Raw genomic sequence first — 11,847 nt, 5'->3', positions numbered from 1 at the left:
AAAATGAAAATTAATTTTGAACCAGAAAACTGGATTTTGAAAACAAAACACATCAACAATTTTGAAATCTTTTTTTCCCCTTAACAATTTTTTGAGTTGGGAAATATGTTGAACCATTCAATTCCTGCTTTACCCCCAGTGACACAAAGATACTGGTGCAGAGCAGGGCACTGATCTCTTTAGTCTCATTCTACTGCCTTAACCACAAGACCGTATTTCCTTAATGAGCTGGTGGCCTTTGTGCAGATGCCAGTGGACATAGGGCGACATGATTAATATTGGGAAACATATATGTAGTGTTGTTGACCGCTGTGGTGGAGAAGCCAGTGAATCACTGCATTCACAGATTGGACTGTGTCAGGTGGTGATAGTGCTGAGATGTATTAGGTGGGCCATGGTGCTGTAAGTGCACTAAGGAGAAAAAGGGGTCATTTGCATGTCCAAGCCCCTTTATATTCTCCCTTTAAAGGAGAATATAAAATAAATGAAACTGCTTTAAATGGTCATCCTTACAGTTGGAAATTCACAACAGGCATCCTATTACTGCCAACAGGAATGTGCTCTTGTCTCCTGCATCCTAGGGGTTGACCATAAAGCCAGGAATTGGGGACTCTAAAAGCAAAGGAAAATGGAAAGCCGAGATTGCCACTGCATTTCAGCTCAGCCCATGCCTAGGCAGTGCAGCATGGATGGTCCTTTCATTAAGAACAGTGGGCCGTGTTGCATACTGTGTCCTGCACTGAACCACAGCGAGGCACATGAAGGCTGAATTGAGAGTGCACTTTTAGCCTGGACTGAAAATAGTTGAGCTTTGTTCGTTTGTGTCTGACAAACCTTTGGGGTAGGTCTATACAACAGCCACGGCTGTGATCTGCAGCTCATATAGATGTCCTCACTCCAGCTAGCTTGCTAAAAACAGCAGTGAGGGTGCCTGTTTAGTGCAGACTGCACAAGCAAGTACGTAGCTGGGGGTCAGGTGGGGCTAGGCTCCTGCCACAACATTCTCACTTCTTTTTTATGGAGCTAGCTAGAGCAGAGCTTGTGCAGGTTTGTCGACACAAGCTGCCATTCACAGCTCCAGCTGCAAGGCAGATGTACCCTTAGTGCAGTTTTAAAGGAAGAAATTTCAAGTTTTTCTATTTGAAAACACCCGTGAAACCACTGGCAACCCATTCTTGCCCATGCTGCCTCCTGGGTGGTGGTGAATGGTAGAAAAGTTATGGTTTGGTAATGATGCAAAAGTCCAAACATCTGCTCTCTCCCCGGTGTAGCCCAGTGGGCTAGTTTGCCTTTGTTATATTCACTGCTACTGTAACCCAGTGGGCTAGCTTGCCTTTATTATATTTACTGCTTTGCATTATATTCCGCTTTGCATTATATTCAGCAGGTTTCAAAAACAGACTCCAACGAGAAACTGCTGAACTTGAATTAATATGCAAACTAGATACCATTAACTTGGGTTTGAATAGAGACTGGGAGTGGCTGGGTCATTACACATATTGAATCTCTTTCCTTAAGTTAAGTATCCTCACACCTTCTTGTCAACTGTCTAAATGGGCCATCTTGATTATAACTACAAAAGATTTTTCTCCTGCTGATAATACCGCATCTTAACTAATTAGCCTCTCCAGTTTGTATGGTAACTTCCAACTTATCTGTATGTGTATACACACATATATATATATACACATATATATATATATATCTCTTCTTACTATATGTTCCATTCTATGCATCCGATAAAGTGGGCTGTAGCCCACGAAAGCTTATGCTCTAATAAAGTTGTTAGTCTCTAAGATGCCACAAGTACTCCTGTTCTTTTTATTATATTCAGCAGTAATGCAAGAAATTTACAGGTCTGTATCCTGTAAGACATTAGCTTCAGCAAGTTAGCATAAGGTTTGAGGCCTATGCACATTGAACAGATAAACTTTGCACAGATAGACAGCCCAACAGAAAACCCCAAGTATCTGGGGAGCTGAAAATAGAGTTTAAGGGGAAGTTCTGCCCACAGGTACACGAGTCAACCACAGAAGCGTCCTGGCAATGAATGGACTTACATAACAAGTACATGAGATACATCTAAGGCTAGCCTGCTTGCTTGCCTATATATCTTTTCTTATAAGTTTCTCATTTTCTTATGGGTTTGATTATTTGTTTTATTATAATAGATTTATATTAAAGTACATTTTGGCTGTAACACAAGGGACCTGCAGGCCAGATCCTGTATGTTGAGCTAAGGCAAAGTTAGTGTATATATGTTTGGGACCTTTCACCTAGATAGATGGTGATGAGCTAAAGCATAAGGTCCATGTATGGCTGCGACCTTTAACATATAGGATGCATTAAAGCAGGTTGGCTTACGGGCGTTCCTAAGTTCATACCCCTTTAAACTTATCAGGTACACCACAACTTGGAACTTGGAAAGAACCGAAAGAACCAATTAGGACAAAAATAACAAACGTGATACCTAATCTTAAAAGGGCTATGGTAATGGATGGACATACATGATAATAAGTTGAGATCACTGATAGGAAAAAGACACTCCAACATTAGTAAGGTAAGGAAATATAAATAAGGGAAAAGGGGAAAAAAATCCCCTACTGAATATGCATCAAACACAGCGGCATCAGTGTAATATATTATAAAAGTGACATCCTAGCATAGGGGCGGTAGGAGAGAGAGATGCCAGAATCATGGCCACTGGTGATGATGGGGAAGGTGATGAGGAAGATGACAGCTAACATTTCAGGTTGTTCTGCAGGAGATGGTGTGGGTACATGGATGTGCAGATTTACATTCTGTCGTATCTCTATCTATCTTACTAAGTTGGGGTATTTGTGACTGTGCTAAATGTTTTAATAAATTATATTTGTAAATATAAAAGAGTTCCTATAGTGTGAGTGTTGCAACTGTGCACATCAGAGTTCCCAACTATATAATAATTTGAATAATACTGGGCCTGATCTTGGGCCAAAAACCTGGCAACCCTCAAAGTAATAATTGGGGATGCTCAAGTAACCAATATAATTATTACACGACCTATAGATCGGGCAACACGGGGCCAGTTGGGACACCAATGCTGAGAGGCACCTGCTGCTTCTTGCACATAGCCAACTCATCCCTAATTTTAGTGCCAAGGTTCTAAATACATTTATGAACTCCCATATGTATGATATCAGTGCCTGCAAAGGGCAATCCTAAGTGTTTAAATAGTTGGTGGGAGCTGCCACATTGGCACTGTTTCTGATATTGATTTAGAAGCATCTTATCCCCACAAAGCGATCAGGGCCACTGGCTCTTTTTTACAGACCATTTCAAATGATCTAGAGGTACTGTTTGCCAGAAGCTGCGAATGGGCAACAGGGGATGGATCACTTGATGATGACCTGTTCTGTTCATTCCCCCTGGGGCACCTGGCATTGGTCACTGTCGGAAGACAGGATATGGGGTAGATGGACCTTTGGTCTGACCCAGAATGGCCGTTCTTATGAGGGAGAAGAAAGTGAGCACCGCTCCTCCTTGTATCTAATATGTTCTTGGGAGGAAAGGGGCATAAGTGGAAACAGCCTGAGTGGGGGCATGTGTGTCTGTCTCAATCTCGACTACAGCCTGCCCCCTCTTTTGTTATCTATTTATTTAAGGGATGTGGCACAGGTAATGGATCTAAGGAGCAGATCTAAGGTGTTGCCTTGCTTTTGCCAAACAGTCTCATTTAATCCCAGAAATGGGAACCCCTCCTCCGCCCCTTCAGAAGCCAGGGGCTCTGGCAAAGGAAAGTTTATGGAACTGGGGCACCTGTCAAAACATTCCAGTGACCAAATCAAAGGTAAAATCCATGATCCATAAAAGAGGATCTGCATCATCAGGAAGTGAGGCAGAGCGAGAAAGAATGGTCTTGTGGCTAACACAAGTTACTAGGGCTCAGGAAATCTGTGATCAGTTCGCAGCTCTGCCACAGACTCCATGTGTGACCTTGGGCAAGTCACTTAAGCTATGTCTACACTTATGGTGGCATGTAGAGTACAGGTGGTACAGGTGCCACATGCCATGAGGAGAGGCTTTGGCAGGGGGGAGGTAGCGGGGAAGGACTCTGGCAGGGGGGAAGCAGCAGGAGCCTTTCCCTGCTGCTGCAGTATTTCACTATGGTGGGGCCAGGCTCTGGCACCAGGGTGGCAATAGGACACTATACTGCAGTGTAAATGTGGGAGGCCAAGCTTGGGTTTGTAGGAGGCCCATGTAAGCTCCTTGGGGGAAGGGACTCTCTCTTACTATGTACAGCACCTAGCACAACAGGGCTCTGATCTTGGTTGAGGCCTCTAGTTGCTACAGTAATACAAATAAATAATACTGAAGCATATGACCCTGAATCAGAAGTGTACATTGCCCTATAGAAATCTGTGCAGGCAATATGGATATTAAAGAACAGATGCTGGAACTTACCAAATGGGAAGAAACAAATATGAAAGAACAATATTCTTGAGAGAAGCTGCTTGTAGAATTTGACCTATGGCCTAATGGACAAGCAAATGAATAGTAGGCCTGAAATCCTAGGGAATAAGCTGCATGGGAAGAATGGGTTAGATTCTCTTCTGCCTCATACTTCATGTAGACCTTTACATCTGTGCCAAGCGGCTGTAAAACATTGCTATTCTGGTGTGGCACAAATGGATACTTACTTTGTAAGAAGTGGACCATAAATCTGTCCAGGATGTTAAGAGGAAAGGGACTGATGCTGGAAAAGTATCAACATCCCAATATTAAATTTGACAATGTTTTACCACCAAAGAGCTGCTTGTGGAAGGAAGCAGCCTCTATCTAGAAAACACTGTGCTCTGCCTTGCAGCTTAATTCCTCAGAAAAGCAATTTAGCATGTGTCAGCTTCACTAAAACAATGGGCTCTCCAATATGGATTGATTTATCCTACACCCGAAGGCCTGTCAGGACATGGTTACTGAACAGTCCTCTGAAGACAGAGAAGAGACATGAAAGGAGAGGATAACATGAAATGCAACTTAGACATAAATTGGTACTTTTAAATTTCACACACACAGCATAAACCAGAGAGCTGTTGTAAAGTAAACACTAATAATGGGCCAGAAAGCAGAATAAAAACACAGTCTGCCATTCAGTGTGAAGATGCATGGAGAGAGGTCCAGTAACACAGTAACAGGCAGTCCTCAGAGTTACGAAAAACTTGAATTTTTCTGCAGAAAGAGGGCAGGGTTCACAAACAATTGGGTTTAATCAGAACACCAATTTTCTGCTGAAACCAAGTTTAGAGGGAAAACTTGCAGCCAGCCCTAATGATTAGTCTTAATGCCTTTTAGGTGGGATTTTCTATTGTGTACAGTAGCATTGACTGCAAAGTTAGGCCTCTGCTGGTGCTATTGAAAATATCACTTTACAGGTCTATCTAATCAACACATAACATGACACACCTAGCAGGGATTGAACCAATAGTCTCTGGGTCTAACAAAACAAGCTTCTATGGCCTGAGCTAAAGAATGCAGCTTTCCTAGTTTAAGGGGCTGTAGTGGATTCTAAACCTCTCTGCATGCACTAGCAAACAGAAGGGGACAAAGAACCACACTGCATAAGCATGTATTACATATAGCTTAGCAAAGGACGGGGTAGATAAATGGTGTCCCAACCTAACAGCCACATTGTGTCCTGTGCATGGGCTGGTCACAGATGTATGCCTTGTGCTTCCCTGAGTGCAACAACTGCTCTGGGTTAGCTGCTCTAGCTGCGCCAGCTAACAGAGTTGACTGGCTACAGAGATGAAACTTTTCTGCACTTCCATTAAGAGGTGGGTGGCCAGTGGGTCCATGTGGCAATAGCAAATGAGAGTCAATACACTTGAAGAGGGAAAAAGACAGTTGGTTTTATTGCAAGCAGGTCACACTATACAGATGTAATCCTGCTGCCAGATGTGACTGGCATCAAAAAAGGCTAGATTCAATTTTCTAGGGGTTCCTGCTGACAATTGAAACAACACTGGCTCCACCCCCGCCCAGAAACCTGGGAAAGTATCTATACGACACTGATACCATACTTATGGGAGTTCATAAATGTGTTTAGAACCTTGGCACTAAAATTAGGGATGAGTTGGCTATGTGCCAGAAGCAGCAGGTGCCTCTCAGCATCGGTGTCCCAACTGGCCCTGTGTTGCCCGATCTTTAGATCGTGTATTAATTATATTGATTACTTAAGCATCCCCAATTATTACTTTGAGGGTTGCCAGGTTTTTGCCCCAAGATCAGGCCCAGTATTATTCAAATTATTATATAGTTGGGAACCCTGATGTGCACAGTTGCAACACTCACACTATAGGAACTCTTTTATATTTACAAATATAATTTATTAAAACATTTAGCACAGTCACAAATACCCCAACTTAGTAAGATAGATAGAGATACGACAGAATGTAAATCTGTAAATTGCTCTGATAGGTAATACTTCCCCACCCACAAGCACTGAGTGCAGGGGTTTAAAACAAAGAGAGCTTTGGAGGAGCAGGGAGGGGGAAGAGACCAAACTGGGGAAAGCCAGTAATTAATAAATAAACAAATCCAGGGTGTCTTAGCAGGAGTTCTAACCTCAGTCCTCTTCTGGAACTTGTGACTGGGTGAATGTGTGTTCTAGCCACTTCCCCGCACCCCAGCTCCCTGCCCACAGTTTGTTGTCTTGGTTGGTGGAGGCCAAGGATTCTGGCAGGTAAGTGGTGTCTGGGCTGCTCTGGGACCTCTACAACAAGACCCAGCTCAGGTGATTTCAGCTTTGGTTGCTAGATAGGGAGGTCCACACCAGAGTTCCCCAAGTAGGCTGCTGTTCTCTGTAGCTTCAACCCAAGCTGCCTCAGAACCATCACCCGCACCAGTGCCACCCATGCACTGTCTGCCATCTCAAAGCAACCTCAGCTCTGCACCACCCACTGTTTTGTAGCTGTCTGAGCTCAGCTGTTTAAAGAAGAATCAGTGGTATAGAGGACACTTAACAATATTCTTATCACCACAAGGGCAGTCCCAAAAGAACTCAGCAGAGCGTTCCGCCCTCCCTTCCTTTAGCCCTGTAGTCTCCATCAGGGTGACCCCTCACCCCAGGCACATTTGATGGAGGACCAATGAAACTTGTTTGTAAATCTTCCTCTGTACATGGTGCTCTGCAGATCTCTGTTTCTGGCCTCTTGCATGAAGTATGAGGGAGAGAAGGAGGGGGGCCTTCTCCGCACATATTTCTATCCCCTCCTCAATGTCTGTGCAGTGGCCCTTTCGAGGGAAAAAATATCACCCATTTCCCTGCTTGCTCTGATATGGGATTTTGTGCTCCCTGTTGCAGGTTGTGTGTCTTTTTCTGTTTGCAAATTGTTCATGAGCACTTTACAATTTCCTCCTATGTAGTCCTTGCTGACTGAATCATTTCTGATAATAATTCTTGGTCTGCAGTAAGCAGTTCATTGTTTTCATGATAAAGGCCTTGGCCCCTTTGACAGTAGAACAATATCTGGTATATAATATATTCAGGGAGGGGAAGGGAAGATGTAGATAGATTCAAATCCTCTTCCTAAAACTGGAACTTACTGTAATTGTGGTCAGTCAGAGCATATATTGGTCTCCTAAAAGCACCCAAACTCTCTGTTCTGTCTTGTTTATCTAGACATCCTCCCATTTGTAGTGAACCGCTACATGTATTTACAGCTGAGGAGGAAGGGGAAGTACAGTACTTGAAAGGCTCCAATTAGACTCCAGGGAGCACTCTGAGCTAAACTAACAAAGGATGTCTGGCAGCACCACAGAAATACTGTTGGCACACTATGAGTTGTGCCTGTAAAATAGCACCTCTGTCTCTGTGGTCCAAAGAGTCTGATAGTGGCCTCTCCAGAGTTTCTGCTCCTCAAGCCATGTTTCTCCTCCATTTACAGGTCCCTCTCTTGCTCCTTGCTAGGGTTTTTCTTTCCTTTTTGATTCCTGCTTCTCATTCTTTCCTCTTCAGCCACCAGGATGGAGGTGTCTTCTTTCTTGGATTCTTAAAGTCTAGTGAGATTACAGTAGGGGACTAGAAATCAGTACCACTAGGTTATCTTCCTGCCTCTGCCACTGACACTGTCAATTGACATGAGCCTCCCTATCTCACTTTTCCCATGTGCCAGATGGGAATAATTACATATCCTCTCTCTACTGTAAAGCACTGAAAGGAGCCAGGCACGTAATACGGTTATTAATCATAGTACAACAACAAACAGATATATTTGGGATAGGGTCTGGTTTCTACAGAACAGTTACAGTATCTCAAAGGAAAGCTTAATGACAGAGCAGTCATTGCACCAGGTTCGATTGTTTATGCCAGCCACTTGGTCAGAATTACATACAGCTGGACTGGGCAGAATTTGATTTTTTTTTATCATTTTGATGGATAATATTGATTTTTAGTTGTAAGCCTGTTTTTCAATTTTCATCAATTTAAATTTTCACAGTTGTGCAAAATTAGGGGGTTTAAACTTTTTTTAGACTTTTATTGATTTAAATGTTCACAGTTGCAGGAGGGTCAGACAATGTGTGTGTGTGTGTGTGTGTTTGTGTGTTGGGGGGCAGGCAACAATTATTTAAGTACAGTAGATGTTGAGATTAAAAAAGCTAAAGCTTTGTAACCATTAAAACACAAACTGTTAACATCATATGTCAAAATTTTAGCCTTAAATCACACTTGAGGAAGTTATCAAGCAGCATTTTCCTTACTTTGCCAGGCTTTAAATATCAATAATTATCTATGGAACTATTTTTTCATTGGTTTGTGTGTGGGCGGTGAAATCAAGGTTTATCAACATTCACTGATAAAAATCTAAACCTTCCAAGCCTTCAGAGAGCAATAGCTCAGTTGTTCTGGCGGGTGGATGTTGTAGAGACCTTCCCCCACTGACAAAGATCGTGTGATGTAGGTGATTTACTGAGTCACACTACACGGTATTTCCAGACAGCTATGTGGCAGCTGCAAGGTAACATTTCTGCTATCACTGATGAAACGGGGAGAGAATGACTCTTGTCACCATTAGATACTGTCAGTCTAGAAATGCAATCTACTCTCTCTGGAAAAGAATGATACAGTATCTCTCTACTGATGAGTGGGAGTGAAGATGCAGGATACCTTTGCAGCTGTGGAGACAACGAGAGGGTCAGGCATGGTCATGAATGCCAGACTCTGAGTCTAGCGCCACCACATGGAGGGAGGTCAAGAGGGGAAGTGTCATGTCCTAGTCCTTCCTTTGCACTTGATAGCCGGGCTGGACCCAAATGAGAGTGGAGAGGGCACACTGCGCTTTGCCAAAGGGAAGTGCTATAAGTATGCTCCTGTTGCTCTCCAGAGGGAGCTGGGACTGTCTGTAGATCAATGCTTTCACAAGTTCCGACTTGGGGCTGCATGCCTCCACACCTGCTGCTCCTTTGAGCTGTGTCACAAAGGCACAAATTAGCCTCGGTTTTGTAGCATACAAGTTTACCTTCAATGCAAAGTGAAGAACTGTGAGAACCAAATATATTATGGGTAAACTGCTTCCAGTTTATGAAATGCAAAATCCCAGCTGTGTGTTTGCACATGCACAGTGGGTCATTTTATACCAGAGCAGGGCTTTAAACATGTATAGACGAAAGCTGTGTGCTGACATGTTCAGAATATGCACCCTGAACATTAAGCCAACACATGAAGTTGCCAGTGCTGCATCATAGAACAAGAACTGTCTTCCAAATCACATGCTCTCACTTGGTTTTTCGGCCCTTGTGTGAGTCTATTTAGAGCTGATGGGAAACTTCTGATGAAACATTTTGTTGAAATTTGCAGATTTGGCAAAATTGCAACATCGCAGAGAGAGCTTGATTTTTGCTGGCGTTCTAACAGGATCCAGGCAGGTCTCCATCAGAAACCTGCTTGGTTTCCTGGCAGCTCACCTGCCTGGCTCCTTGGCAGCCTGTCTGGAGAGCTCCTGGAGAGCCCAGATTCCAGGGTTTGCAGCTCTGGATCAGCCAGCCACGTGGACTGCCCCAGGGCCAGGGACCCCAAATCTTCCAGTATCTGTGGCTCTGGGGCAGCCTGCCGGGCGGACTGTCTGGGAGCTGGCACGCCATAACTTTCTGTGGAGAATTTTGAAATAGTTGGGTTTCATTCTTAATCAGAATGGAACCAAATTTCAAAATCCTCTGTGAAATGGAATGACCTTCCCCTGCCTTGCTATAAGTTTATCTCTATTAAAATTTTAGTCTCAATTTTTGGAACAGGTCCTCATGCTGTCACTGTAGCTTACGTCATGAATATTACTAACTTATGTTCCTACTAATTGCTGCTTGCTGTTTTTTCTTTTAATTTGCTGTAATTAGGAGGACTCATAAAAATAAAACAAGCTTGAGAATAAAAATATTCATTGCAAGAGGCATAGTGATGCAGTGGGTTACTTCACTAGTTTTCACTCCTACAGATGGAATCTGCAGGTTCAAATCCTGTCATAATGCAAATAAATTTGATAGTTTCCTGTTTAATGAAGAGTGAAGCCACCACACAGTGTAACACAACTGGCAGTCTCATAGAAAGAGCAGATAAAATGTACCCCTGGCCAGTACAAGACTTGTGCACCACTGAAGCCCTATTTCAAGGACTTAGGCTGGACATAAATGTTGTGTAAATCTTAGGCCAAGATAATGTACTAAATCTGGAAAGACACAGAAATGATTAGTGTGGCCCCTATGCAAAGATGACATGCAAATTTGTGAAACATTCCATATTTTTGGTGTGGATTCTCCACCACTGGTAATTTTAAAATCAAGATTGGCTGTTTTTCTAAGAGACAGTTGGGCATTGGTCCTGCTTTGAGCAGGGGGTTGGACTAGATGACCTCCTGAGGTCCCTTCCAGCCCTGATATTCTATGATTCTATGATATGAAGTAGCTCAACCAGGAATTATTTCAGGGAAGCTCTAGAGTCTGTGTTATTCAGAAGGTCAGACTAGATGATCCCAGTGGTGCCTTCTGGCTTTATAATCTATGAATCATGTAGCGAATCCTCATACCATCTTTATGAGATAGGAGGAGTGGAATTATTTCCATTCTATACCTGGGGGAACCAGGACAGCAAGGTAAAGTCAGATAAAGCCAAGGCCACTAAGGGAGTTAACATCAGCACTGAGATGAGAATTCAAGAATTGCTGAATCCCAGTTCTGTGTTCAGATCCTTTGCCCCTCTCCCCATCTCAAAAGCATACAGAGTGGAGTCTTTTTCCATGCACCAATTCATGCCCATCTAATATTACTGGTGCTTAGATTCTACAATAGTAGATGCTTTGGAAAGGCAGATAAATGGAATTCAGTAAAGTTGTGTCTCTTGGACACAAATTGGCATTGAAAGTTTTCCTGTTTAATGACAATTGAACAGCCCTGTTGCTGGCACTTACTGTCAATTACTATCCATAGCCTCATGAAGTGAATGCTCATAAGTACTACATGGTCACAAAACTTCATCCATAGATAAAAATATTAATCTTTGTGCCGTGCACAGATGCCTTGCTGCTTCATTGTGAATGATGGGATTTTGAAGATCCAAAGCATAATCCCCATAGCTGAAAAATGAGGATGCACGCTTGACAGTCTCCTTCTCTTTCTTTCCCTCTGACGTGCCATTATTGGTTTCCTGGCATGCATCAGTACAGCTGCTGTCACAATGGACTGACAAATTCTCTCCGAATGACAGAAAATCTGGACAGAGAGCTGCATATTGTTCCTGAAAAATATCAGATTCTTCTTGTGAAGAGATTCTTCATGTGGATGAAAAGAAAAGAGAAGAGAAAGAAGCAGAAGTACTGTAGA

General features: G+C 43.0%; 1 non-coding gene across 1 annotated transcript; it reads left to right on the top strand.

Moving 5' to 3' along the window:
* Nucleotides 1–10,669: 10,669 nt before the first annotated feature.
* Nucleotides 10,670–10,774, top strand: LOC125645244 (U6 spliceosomal RNA). Its single transcript, XR_007359257.1, has one exon. It is a non-coding gene; the product is annotated as a U6 spliceosomal RNA (small nuclear RNA).
* The last annotated feature ends 1,073 nt before the right edge of the window (nt 10,775–11,847 follow it).

The sequence above is a fragment of the Caretta caretta genome, chromosome 11, assembly GCF_965140235.1.
Source record: "Caretta caretta isolate rCarCar2 chromosome 11, rCarCar1.hap1, whole genome shotgun sequence".
NCBI classification, from domain to species: Eukaryota; Metazoa; Chordata; order Testudines; family Cheloniidae; genus Caretta; species Caretta caretta.
This window is presented reverse-complemented; position numbering and strand designations above follow the sequence as displayed.